Below are 14,264 nucleotides of genomic sequence, written 5' to 3' on the forward strand. Positions count from 1 at the left end.
TCTTCCCATAACATGTGATGGGACCACAATTACGTACAACATAAACTCAATTATATATGATTGATTTTTTTTTTGCCATTTTATTCACCCTAACCCACAAAAGAAGGAAACTCTAATTATGGTCATAGAAGAGACTTTAACTTCTTCTCGATTTTACAATGTTAATATTTTTAGCCATTAAAACAAAGATTTTTATGATTTTACTCATAGCTATATGTGTCTCTACTAGAATAGCACATCTGCCATGCCCAGAAGTTCTCTGTTCACAAAGGTGAGCTATCAGGTACTGGCACACATCCAAGCCAGCGAACTATGCTGCATACAAAGATGATTTGGGAACTGATTCCTGGAATAGGCACACTCACAAAGAGTACCACAACTTGCCTGGCACACCATGAATTAGTATGGGCTAAAAGCAGCCCAGGAACCATTCGGATAGTAGAGATTATTTATAGTGACTGGGAACACCCTTAGGTACTGTTTATTTACCACTGCAGCCACAGCCAGCTTGGCCCAGACACAAAGAGGGATGCTGGAATTTTGTTCATATCCAAAGCAACACTTGGCAGAAAAGTTTCAGATAGCTTTGAGGCAAAATCACAGGTTTCATATCAGAAAATACATATTGTATCCCTTGACGTGCAGAAGTCATGAGTCATTTTGAACAGGCAGCTCTGAGACTCACTATTCTTTGACAGATTTTTAAGTCCTTGATCACCAACGGATCCATCATCAAGAAAGGTTTCTAGCTCCTGCCAAGATTTTGCCAATGGGGTTTTTGGGTAGACACTGGAATTAATATTTGAGCAGCAAGCTTGTTAAAAATCTAAGAAACTGAGTCTATGAAACCTATCAGGAATGTAGGGCTGAAAAGTAAAGTCAAGTCGTCTTAATCTATCTCTTTACAAGAGATAGATTCTTCTCTTCCAAGCAAGGTTCTACACAAATTCTGACATTATTTCTACACAAATTCTGACAAATACCTCATATACTTCTGAGGCTTCTAAGGAAAAATTTCTGCCACCTGCCTCAATTGTCTCAGTAGAAAGTTTTTCTCTAATACCTAAACCCAGTCTTTTTGCATTAAAAGAATACAATAATTGTTTCTTCTACCCAAATGAAGTGTAAGCAACTTTTCAAAAGTTGGCAAAATATAGATTCTATATCCATTTAATCTTCATTTCCTCAAAACTGATTTATTAAACCTCTTATGTACCTTGTTGACTGAGTGCCAGCTTGCTCTCTTGCTCTTGCTCTCTCTTGTTCTCATATGCATTCCAAGAGCACACACAGCTGAGACGTCATCAGTGTCAGAAAACACAGCGTAGCTGCTTACATATAATGTTCTTATGAACATACTTCCAAATGACACCAGCAATGCTCATATTCAGCTTAGTTTCCTCTGTATTCCCCTAATCCCTGCACCTGACTCTTTGGGAAGGCTCTAATCAGAAATGTCCAAACTGAGGGGAAAAAAAATTATCAGTGAGGTAGGCTCACAGGTGTGCGAGCCAGAGCTGAACTGATACAGTGTTTGCATCAGTGCTGTTTAAAGCAAGAAGTTGAATTAACTGACTGCCAAATACCCCAGCTCCCAGCCAGCAAACATTTATGTGATTCTATAGAGCAGGTACTTACTACTGATGGGAAGAGTTTTTCAGATTTTTTTATTACAAACTTTTTTTTTTAAATAAGTTCTTTCAAATCAGATTTTTTTCACTGAAGATTTTTCGCTGAAGTTTTACCGTAATTCTGAGTACTTGTAAACTTTTCAGTACTGTTTTTATGTGAAGAATTAAATAAAATTGTTGTTTATCAACCTCCCCTATGTACCTTACAAAAAAAAGAATGGTTTTAGTACAAAAATGTTTTTAACAAAATGAAAAGGTTTTTAGTTAAAACCTTTCCTTCCTTTTTTAATAGAAGAGTTTTAGTAAAAATGCTGATCACTGAACTAGCAGGAGCAATTAAAAAGCAGTATGTAAAACTTTTCAAGTAATGCAAAATGAATATTTATGAAACCTTGAAAAAGTAGAAAAATCCTCACAAGTCTCAAATTTTTATTTTACAAAATAATTTTTTCACTTGTCATTGGTGAGCTCCTATTTTCTAAAATCTAGCTAATTTAAAGCTCTCGTATTCGTAATCATTGAAGAGTCCACATTAGTTTGCACGGTCTTGAGCTGTGGTGCATTTAATCATCAAGATCCAGGGGGCAGTTTAGCAAAGGCTATTCCTTGATTTTTGCCCAGGCTTTGTGCTCAGCCTGTGCTCAGCATGGTCTATCATTTGCATCCTCCTGACACGTCATGAAGTGAAAGAAGCCAGTTTCTCTTAGCAGAGCTGCTCCATGAAATTCTTTTTATCTTACCCTGCACAGACTGTTCGAAGCCCTGCCTCTATCCCGCATGTGTTTTCCAGATGATTTTCTCACTCTTTTGTTGTACAGCTATGTGAAACAGATCAGATTAAGTTTTTAAAAAAATGCCACATACAGTGTTTATGTTGTGGCAAGGAGCAGGGAAACTTTTTTGGGAGGGTGGAGAGCAGGAGGGAAGTTTGGACATTTGCTGTTCATTAAAACTGCTCTTCCTAGCGCTGCTGTGGAGACTATTGCTCCTGCTCTGTGTGTTTTTCTAAAAGAAATGCAAGCACTGTTCTGCTTAGATGCAAATTGTTAGTGATTTACTTAGATATCTTAGTAGCAAAATGCATGCTACTCAAGGCACAGAAATGGGAAGTGTCCTCTAGCTTTACGTTACTTCTTTGTGATTTTCAGAAATACTGCTATTAGCTTAGCTTTGGTTTTTACACACAAGTAAAAACCAAAACTTTGTATTGAAGAACGGGAAGTCTCAGAGGTGACAGAACAACTTTTAACTCGCAATAGGTAAAGTACAGACGCAGAGAAGGGCAAAACGTCCTTTTCCACAGTGAAAAGGAAAATGCTAACTGCCTTGGCTTTCCAAACAAACCCACAGGACACAAAAATGACCTCAGAAGATGATGGGAAGTGGAAATGCACTTGGAAGGAATGTTGGCAAAACGCATGCTTATGGGTTAAAATGCAAACACTTGAACGGAGTGCAAGAAAACTTGCAGGTCAAAAAGCAAAGGATTCCCTTCCCCCCTGCTCTGCCCTAATATTTCTTCCAGGGATTTGAGAGCTGCAGGATGACGTGGAAGGGGGTCATAAAACCCTGCTAGGCTCCGGGTGTTCCACAGCCTGGCCTCACTCGCAACAGCTCTAGACACTTAAAATTAAAAGTCCCAGGGAGTGAGTGAGTCATCCTGCCTCCCAGCTTCTCCCCTTTCAGAAGGGGCAGGCGAAAGAGGCTGAAAGATTCCTTTGCAGATTTCTTGATCTTGCAAGCTTTTGTCAAACTGTAAGAGTAATTTCTGCTATGTTATTGAGAAACCATAACAAAACAAACAAAAGTCCTAGATCCTGAGATCTAGTGGTTCTCAGTCTCTGTGTATCATGTTGTGCCACTACCCCCAAAAAAAATAATAATAATAATCTTTGTCTTTTATTCTGTACTCCTCACTTCCCTCACCCCCACCCTCCCCTTCTGTGTGTTGTGTGGCTCTTAACTTGGAATTGTTGACTCTCTTCTTGTCCTGACCATCACAAGGGACATACAGTATGCATACCGTATAATTGGGAAGCCATTCAGGAAGCTGCCACGTCTGTAGTGCTGCAGCATGCAAAAGGAGGCGGAGGTAACAGGAATACCTTCTAGTTGACAAATTTGGAAATTCTGGTGCCACATCAGCAGGAGCATATCCCAGCACAGCGCTCTTCAGTCAATGCAGAAGTGAAACATGCACACTAAAAGTCATTCAAGGCAGAAAGCTCTTCCCAAATGCCTACTTATTTCTGCCCTTCTGTCCCTCAGATCTCAGTCAGACTTGAAAGGTGATATAACACACTTAAAACCTCACTGTTTAAAACAAAATACCTAGTTCCATTTAGGAAACCATGAACTTACTACCTCTGTATCCATAGACTCACAGTCCAGGAAGATTTCTGTGAACTGGAAAACAACTGAGGCACAGGGATACTGAGGGTGTATCTACACCATGTACTGCAATTCCATGTACAAATACCTGAGTTAACTTGGGAATCAAAGCATAACAGACACAGTACTAGAATTAATTCGATTATGATGTTGCAACCCCCGTGTAGGCATAAATCTAATTTTTAGCTAGCTTTGGTACCACAATGTTCACATTCTAAGTACCCAGCACATATGAAAACTCATGCTGTATTATTTGTCTAGATGTTTGGAGAGGGAATTTGTGTCATATGTATGATACCTTACCTGGGTTTGGGTCCATTAGGTAGTTTTTTAGTAGAGTGTATCTAAAACCACTCACCTATAAACACTTGTGTGTATTTGCAATTCTGTGAACTATGAAAAGCTGTTCCAAGAATAATTTATCACTGCATCAGCAAGGCCAACCAGCAAATTATCTGGTCCACAGTGACTACATGCATATGTGCTCTCCCTGTAGGGATAGCAGCACAAACATAGGCTCCCATTTTTTTATTATTTTTTATTTTTTTTGCCCAGCTCCTAAAAGTACCAAAACATTAATGAAAGAAAAGATTTTCTTGATGTGCCCTTTTGCACCTATTCAACTGTGTAGTTAGTGTTAAATTGATGCAGTGTTTAAGGTGGAGTAACTATACTGTGATAAGCATGTTTTAGCTTATTTGGTACATAGTTAAAGCCATACTGTGTTAGAAGACAATATTCCCTGTGCTTTACTTGCACATATTTTGGCCTAGTGCTAATCATTAGGAATGATATCAAGGCCACTGCGTGCCTGCCTCAGAAGCCCTTTTAGATGAGTTTAGTTAATGTCGTTCAACTGTTCCTCGAAGTCCAACATGCCAGTTCTACACTCCTATACAGCACTTTGCGGCAGGGGATCTCAGCCATGGAGGTATCACAGACATGATGGGTATGAGGACAGTAAGGACTCAAAGGAAAAGCCTTCTGAAGAGACTGATGTAAAAACCATCCTCTGAAGTATCAGAGCTGTTGCCATACACTGATTAAGAATGGTCCATACTTGATCTGCGATGTCAAAATGTGTGGAAAAGAACAGGAAAATACAGGGATTTTAAAACAATCATAAAAAGCTTGTGTTAGGAGTGATAAGGAGAGATAAATACCAGAATTCATAGAAGAATGAAAGACGTAAGTGAGCTTTTCCTGGAAGTCATGCTTTATATAGACAGGAGCAGTCTGATATGGACATTTAAAGATGAACATTAAGGTATTCAGACAATACTTTTCAAATATTTTGGAAAAGTTCAAAGAAATCATAAACACAACCATACAGATGACTGTTGGATCATCTAGAAAATGAAGACAATTATGGATTTTCTTTAGCTGATTATTGATGTTAAGTCATCTCTCTTGCCTGTCCTAAGTGCCCTGTTGAATCACCTCAAGATGAACTTCTGGTGTGGGGAAAAAAGGCAGTATCCCATTTTCCAGAAGGTAGAGATCTGAGTAGTTCTCACATTATTTACTATATAAATTATGTGATTATGTGAAATCTGAAATCAAATGTAGGCAGCAAGCTCTCTGATGTCTAATCACCCTGTACAAAGACCCTTGTGCATGCACTGAACACGAATATGAACTTAACACCTACACCGCTAATGCTTATTTTCATGTAAAAATCGCAGAGGCATGAAACAGCAGAAGTGGCAAGGCAGGATCGTACCTGTTTGCAGCCCAGCTCTGCTGCATTAACACCCCTCTCCTGAAAGAGAACTGGAGGGCTTAGATGCCAGGCTGGAGGAAGTATTTATTTTTCTGAAACAACATCTGGCTCCTTAATGATCTCCACAGGTAGCTATGTTGGTGGTTTCTCATCTCTTATGTGGTTAGAGCTCTGTGTGGATAGCTTAAAAAGCCCATCATGTCAATGAGTGGTTCATTCAGCCTGAAGTATTTTTGTTGGACTTGGTGATGCTGTGGGATCTGCATAACCTCACTCGAGCCTCTCCTGAAGTGCTTAAAAGCATCTACAGTTCAGACCGGAAAACAGGATGGTATGTTTGTGTGCATAAAGCTTAGCACAGGCAAGCTACCACCTAACCAGTCTTTCTGAAACAGTTTATCCAATTTATAATACAAATAGATAAAACAAATATAGGCCTAAATTAAAAGATTATTTTAAGGCTACAGATTCAAGCAGCCAAATACAAGAAGATTTAAGAATTAAAACTCTCTCTGTGTGAAGGAAGTGTTCAGTGTAAAGCAAACTGATAAGAAATATAGCTTATTAGTTTCTTATCAAAAGTATGTTGGATACTTAACACAGCACTGATCCAGATTGTTTATGCCAGTAACTTTTTTAACAAAAATTTTGATTCACTGATGTAATATTTCCTCAAACCACTTTTAGTGCTCCCTCATAATAACCCATTTTTAGCAGTGCATCTGTCACACTACCTGGTTTTCCTCACTGGAGATTTAAAAACTTTCGGATTAAAAAAAAATAATAATAATCCTAGCTTACTGCTTTCCAGAATTGTACCTGTTCAGTGAGGAAGATAAAGGGCATTAGTAATTACAGCAAGATAGCAGAGAGATCAGAGAACTAGATTTGGGCTCCATCTCTGCTTCACTCTGGCCCAGCCAAAGAGGTCAAAAAGGCCATTGCAGAGTCAGCTACCATGAGATTTTGTGCAGATGGAGAATCCCCATGAAGTGTGAGCTATGGAGCTGGCTCAAACCTAGGCCAGATTCTGGCCTTCTGGGAACAGGCTTAACTTGCAGTTCAGTTACTTAAAACAAATAAACAAACAAAACAGAAATAAGAAAACCCAAGCCATTTCAAGAGCAGCAAAGTAAATGGATCTTGATTTTCCTCATCTCTGCTCACTACATGGTGTCGAATTATATGACTGTGCTCTCATTTTTGCTCTCCCAGAGCAAGACGTAGAAGTTTTAATTCAGGTCTCTCTCTTTAGCATCTTGTTTACATTAAACTTTTAAGAGCTTAATATTTCTGAGACCTCTAACTCACCCTCGAGCATAGTTAAAAATAACTAGGAAGTTAAAATATCATTAGGATGGGAACAGAAAGAAAATACTGCTTAAGCCTTCTCAGTTTAAGAAATTGTGTCAAAGAATTAGTGTCAAAGAATCACTGCACTACATCCACCTGTTACCTGACATGCTAGTGTGGGGGGAATTTTTACATAACCAGTAAAACATTTTTCTCTCCCTTCTGCTGATGCTCAGGGAAGTTATCCTCCATCCCCATAAAGTATAAAGAGACAATGCTCAGACTAGAAGAAGTTATATTCAGCATGTCAAAGACACAGGGTAAATGACTGTCTTCAGTAGGGCCCAGGCTTTCAACCCAGGCATTTTACTGTTGTCATGTAATGGAGTCCTTGAGCTCCACAACTGGATGGAGAACTAATGACACTTTAGCTCTGAAGAGATCATTCAAGGATGCAGTTAAAATACATCACAGATTTCACAGAAATTATTCATACCCTGAAGAGACTTGTAAGGAACAGTGCAAGAAATCTGTTACCTTGAGTCCTAAATGATAGCATTGAGTAATTCTGTTTAAGATGTTTAAATTCCTTTGGTTGCAGCTTACTGCCAAATCTAAGTTTTGATCTTTAACTGTAGTGCTTGATTTTTTATCACTTGAGGAACCAGATGCTGTTAGCAGGGAGGAAACCTAACTAACATATTTCTTTAACTTGGTCCTGCAAAGCCAAATTGTTTATTAACCGCCATGGAAGACATTCATCCACTTGTGCTTAGGATGTACTGTGTTTTCAGCAGACAAGGACAGACTTTAGTACCTTCCCACTTTATTTCCATTTCCATATAAAATAATTCTCAACTTCCAAATTCAGCAGAAAGTCTGCTCAACTAGTATCACTAATTCTCCCATATATTTTAAACTTACTGCACAATTAATATTGTCATATTTAGATTACCTGCCTGAAATATTACATTTGGGTAATCAGCTAAATTTAGAGTTATATGTTCCATGAAGCATAAGGATTACCCGCACATTAAAATATCTTCTGGTCTCTGATATTCTGAAGAGCAGATCTGTTCTGGGGCATATCTATGCCTGCAACTAACAGAAAAGTAATGAAAAATAGTATTATGCAAGTTCAACCCATGAAAAGGAGTGCATTCGTGTAGATATACTTCTGATCTATGACATGCTGAAAGTTCCTTGGGTATAGGGATGTTGGTTTTTAGTGTTTATGTCTCTATCAACCCAAATTGCATTCCTTCTTCACTGGGGCAGTGCTGTAACTGGACTTCTGAGCATTCAGTGCTGAATCAGATAGAATAGATGCAAGCCATGGCCCACCTCCAACTGAAGGCAATGACTGCCCCTCTCTGCTGTCCTCTGGGACTGGGATTCCTTCTGTTGGGGAGCACCATATGGAAGAAATATGTGGGCTCTTTGAGTCTGAAAATGATAGAATAAAGCCCCAAACCTGGAACAGGTTGGGCTGAGTGGAGCTAAGGATGATCATTATCCTTTGGATGCAGAGTGCAAGACGTTATATTGTTGGATGATTCTCCACATCTCGGAATCCTCCCTGTCCTTTTCTTTCTCAGTCTAATGGTGCAGCATTCCCATCTGCGCTTGCATATAGCAAGTGGCTTTCTAATATTGTGGTAGGGAAGGAAAATGAAGGGTAGACATTTGGTTTCTGTATCATGTATCTGATTAACAAGTATCCAGACTGAAGGACATGACATGACATATGTTAAGAATGAACCATAAGGATGAAAATCATTTTTTCTGAAAAGTGACTCTTCCAAGAGGAACAAAAATTCTTAGGCAGAGCAAGGCTTTGTCAGTCACCTCACAATCACTTGCTTTAAAAAAAAACCTACTGGATAAAGGATATCAATTCCTCAAGTATACCATACTTTGGCAGTTTTGTGAGAATTTCTCTTCAGTCATTCTCAACTTTGATTTTAGCATGTCATAATAATACGTTTTGTTCTATAATTAAATAATTTTGAAGCATAAATTAAATGTTTGAATTCTTTTCATGAATTCATGAGGAAATACAAACATATTGTACAGCAGATGTTAACAAAAGGTATTTATCAATTCACCTTACAAACATAAAAATCAATTGTTTACATTTCCATTGTACTTAATATGCACCAGGGGCTGTACAGGTTTCCTAAGTAGCCTTCATTGTCTGGATTTTATTGACATGTTAGTTTCAGATCGTGTGACTTTAATACAATTTCTTAGCTTAATTCTTGCAGTGTGTTTTATATATTATTCACAATAAATCTTCTAAAACATATACACAGGATTTTATGTTTTGTTTGTTTCTTTGTGATTTTTTGGTTTGTTTTTTTTTGTTTGTTTTTTATAGGACATCATCTAATCAAAATTATTTTCAGTGGCATTCTTACAAGATAAAACCATTTCTATTAAAAAAAAAAAAAAAAGAAAGAAAGAAACATGAATTCACAAGCTAAGATTTCTGTCTTTACATCCATTTATGTCACCTGTTCCTATTCATACTATAATCTTTTTCTAGATACCATTTCCCTATCAGTAAAAAAAATGTCAGGAAATGATATTTCACTTTATGCAAAATCAAGTTTTTAGCTTCATGAAGCTGGAGACTAAACTAATAGTTTAACAATACAGCATATTTCCTAACTACTTTACATCCAGTTAATTTTAAACACAGCTCAAGTATACAAACACAACAGGGTTTGGTAAAGTGCAGTGGAGCTCTAGGATGATTCATATTTCTTTCTGGATAAAGACTTGTTCAGTAGTTTTATCACCTGGTGACTTCAGAAGAAAATACTAAAACCCAAGCCCACAAAGTCTTCTGTGAGATCCATGGGGTTTAATTTCTCAGCCATATACCAAACCTGTGCTGCAGTCTGCCTGAAGGAGAAGGGGAAGGCATTTTCCAAACAAAGGGATGGAGTCCTGTGTAAAAGCAGTCTGCATCTTAAACATCATTTTAATAAAAATCTGCTCTTTGAAGGTCTGCGGCTGAGAAAAGTCATGTACAACTTCATCTTCCAGGCTTGCCATCTGAGCTAAACAGAGTTGTTTGGAAACATGTATATCAAGCCACTACATGAAAAGAAAGACCCATAGGCCAATTTGTTTCCAGGCATCTGGAAACCCCTTATTCTGTCTAAATACAAGCCAGCAGCACAGCCCTGCCTTTGAATATGGAAAATCTGCTTCAGCCCCTACTAACTCCTACCTGCCTGGCCCCTCTCCTGATCATGGGGTCAAGAGCCCAGCTGTCCTCTCAGGGCTTCCTCCTCTGGCATGGTCCCAGCTGGCCGAGGGGAGAGGTCCCCACATTCCTCTTGCAGCACTGGCGCCAAGGTCATCACTGGAGTAGGCCTTGCAGGGCTGGGACTCCGTGACACTTACACTTGCCAAAAAAGAAAGCTGCAGACTGGAGACAAAATGCGCTCAGGGCCCTTGGAGGGTGGCAGACTGGTCACACTTGCTCTGCTTTCCTGCAGATGCAGTTTGTCTAAGGAAGCCTGAACTTGGCTACCGCCAATACATAGTTCACCCTTCAGCTGCTGGGTTAAAATGTTCTCTTATGCTTCCTAGCTTGGCCTTTTTCTCTTTGGAGCACACCAATACTAACACTAATAAAAGCAGCTGAAATAGCTGAAATATTTTGCTTCCTCTCTCCCTAAGTTAGAGAAAGTAATGACAGCATAACAACTTGCAGAAGAAATATACATATTAAAAAAAAAAAAAAAAAAAAAAAAAAAAAAGCTAAACTGAGGCAGCCTGTAACACAGCCATTCTTTCCATAGCATTTTGTTTATACATGGAAGCTGTGGCACTCAGTTGGCTACAATTTCTAGGTTAATGAGAAAGGCCCTGCACAAATTCCTTCTCTAACACGTGACTGCTGCTTTTATGGTTACCAAATGAGAGGGGCTCAGGGGGGGGAGGGGGGGGGGCATATTTATATTTACATTTCTCAGCTAGAGGCTGAACAAGACCATTAATTCTTAAGGTGAAGCCACTTGTGACTGAGGGACTGGGTAGCCAAGTGTACTGTGAAGCATTGTGAAGTTTTATTTCTGTACGGATGAAGATTTGCCTTGGGTGAACCCTTACAAATGCAGAGGATTCATCTTTACAGATTCTTTAGTTTTGCTCTGCAGGCAAATTCCCTCTGAGGCTGTGAAGGCCTCAGGTGATATAGGTATATGTAGCTGATGGCACATGAGGCCCTGTCATTTCAATCCTAGTGATACCTGCTTAATAATTTTCCATGCAACTTTCCTCTTGTCATCCAGACACACTGATCTCTTGATCTTTTTGGTGATCAGCTGAAGGTTGGTAAGGAAAATCAACTCACCCAGATACCTGTTTCTTTAACTTATTTTTCATATAATCAGCCAGAATGCATACTGAGAAACCAAATAGTAAGCATTTTCACTGCTTAAAAAAAATAAAAATAATTTTTAAAAAATCTTATGTAGTTTTTGCAATGATTTCAAAACAGTCTAGTGATTACCAAGGTGATAAATAGCATTTCTCTGACTTACCTGGATTCTTTAGGACTTTCGCTATTTCTCACCAAAGTAGGATATTGATGTTAACTGCACAAAACACAGGGACATGGATAATGGGATGACACAGGTTCCATAACAAGCAGAAATACAGTGCAATTTAATTCATGAGAATATATTTGCATGGTGCTGAATTTCATGACAACACAAAGGATGATTTCCTTCCAGTTTTGGGTGCTGCAGGAGTCTTCAGTGTGCATGTTCATTTCTATACCTTATCTGAGATGTGGTACCTGTGCAAACCAATTTTTATTTCATATGACAACTTCCCCTGTCTGCAGAAACCTCCTCTCTTTCTTATCCAACTGAAGTAAAATATTTTGAGATACAGCACCACTTCTGGGTTCAGCCCTGGAACCTGCCACAAACTTGTCACCCTGGTTTCTTTCACTTTTTTCTTCCACATTCAGATATACATTAGAAATGATTTAAAGATAGTTTAATAAATGTTTCCAGAAAGGTGTGACTGGATGACTGTGACACAGCAGACAAAGCCAGGTGCTGGTAACGGGATCCGTTGAGAGTCAGACGCACAGCAATCAAGGAACCAGGTCTACAGGCCTTCTGGGAAGTCCAGTCACCAGCAACAGGAGACAGAGCTGAAGACAAAGTTAATTTGTGGGTCCAAAGTCCATGCATGACATAAGTTACCTATGGCATAGAGCCCGTATCCATGCAGGAGGCAGGGCCTGAAACAGGGCTGGAGACGAGTGTACCTACAAGACAACTCATTAAAGGACTGATGGTCCCAGACTGAGCTCCTGGGCCCATAAATGATGGTGGAGGTGCCAGGGTGAGACTGGTAAACAGTAAGGCTTATTTCTGGCGTTAGAGTTCTGACAAATATCTTCTTTATGGGTGGTATTTTCTAAACTGTGGCAAATGGCATGGACAATGCTGCTATCCCATACTCCCTCCATTGGAAAGTCATCATCTAGTCATCTCCAGGTGCATAACAGTGTAGACTGCTTCTCCTCACTTTATCTGAATAAGGTCCATTGTCTGATACAATTTTCCTCATTTTGGTAAATTAAACATTCCTGATATTGAAGTGCAGTAAGGATGTTATGCTGCACAGAGATGTGCTCCTCAGTAACTTTTAAAGTTGGGAAGATACCCAGAGATACCCAGTCTCACCACCTTATTAGCTATTGCTTTGAACATTCCAACAAGAATCAGAACGGAAACATCTCAGGCTTTCCACAGCGCATGTTCTACAAGTCTTCTCTGCAGAACGCTACATTCTTCAGGTGACTTTTCTGAAACTCAGATGCATTACCTTTTCTTTTGGGGTTAAAATAAAAAAAAAAAAAAAAAAAAAAAAAAAAAAAGTCTGCAAGCTGCCAGCGACACTGTTACACTCCCACAAGCACAGGGAGCCAACACAACTTCTTTGCATTCCTATGACCCACACAGAGATGGGACATACGTGGCAGATGGGCCCTGTGCTGGAACTCAGCCTGGTAAGTAAATCTCAACTTAAAATATCAGTGAGCAACTTCAGAGGCTGGAAATTTGAATCAGAAGATTTTGTGACCATTTGGTGGCCCACTGCAGTACTGTTCTGCAAAGGTGAGGAAAAACAGAATAATGAAGAATTTGACAGATACGCTGCTCAAGATTTTAGTATTAAAGCAGGGATGCAGAGCCTGCTGTGGACTGTGAGGACTTACTCAGCGTGAAAGGAGCTATGGAAATTATTGCAATGGGAAAGCTGAACTCTTTCTCCACCTTCATTTCAGACTGCAAGAACATCACAGGAAAAAAAGAAGAAGAAAAAGAAAAAAAAAGGGAGGGGGGGGCCTCTGAATCTTCCTTAAATGTTCATCTTTTCAGTAGACAGAGGTCCTTTCTTCTGAAAAACAAAACAAACACAAAACAAAACAAAACAAAAAAACAATCTAATAGTGCTTCAATAAACAGGCCAAATGCCTAATCAGGTTGCAGAGTTAAGGCAAGACAATGTACAGTGATCTAATCTTGATTTCCAAGTTCATCAGAAGTAAATATTCCATTAAAAAAAAAAAAAACATATCCAAAGGCAGACATTATTTTAGCTTCGGAGCATCCTATTTCTTTGCATAATCAATACACCCACAGCAATCTGTTTCTTCCCATTGTTTTTTGTTTGATGTCAAGACAAAGTTCCTGGGGTAGGAGGCTGGAAAAGAAAATACAGTTTCTTGCTACAAACTGTTAACGGACTCTTGCTTTGCTTTGCTCACTTTAAGTATTTTGCTTAGTTTGGCCCATAACCCTGTTTTTTCTGGAAACCTCTCATTTTTCTTTTAGTCTGCCTTCCAAAACCACAGTGCACTGAAAAAGAATTTCTCCTATGGCATATCTCTGCTTCAAGGAATGCTCACTTTATATATTCCTATATACCTGCACCCTACATTTTCAGGACCATGCTTATACAAACAAAGAATATTTCTCCCACTGTGGTTTTATTTTTCTGAAAAGCAAAGGATAGAGGTTTCAGCTAGTTAATAGGGGACGATCCAGCTGGCATCTCTAATGGAAATGATTACCACAGAAACATTTGCAATCACTTAAGCGTGGGCTCCCATAATGCTCAGCAGAAAAGGCTGAAAACAATTCAAAATAAATGTAGTTCAATCTAAACAGGGAAGGCGGAAA

This window comes from Oxyura jamaicensis, chromosome 2, assembly GCF_011077185.1.
Source record: "Oxyura jamaicensis isolate SHBP4307 breed ruddy duck chromosome 2, BPBGC_Ojam_1.0, whole genome shotgun sequence".
Taxonomy (NCBI): Eukaryota; Metazoa; Chordata; class Aves; order Anseriformes; family Anatidae; genus Oxyura; species Oxyura jamaicensis.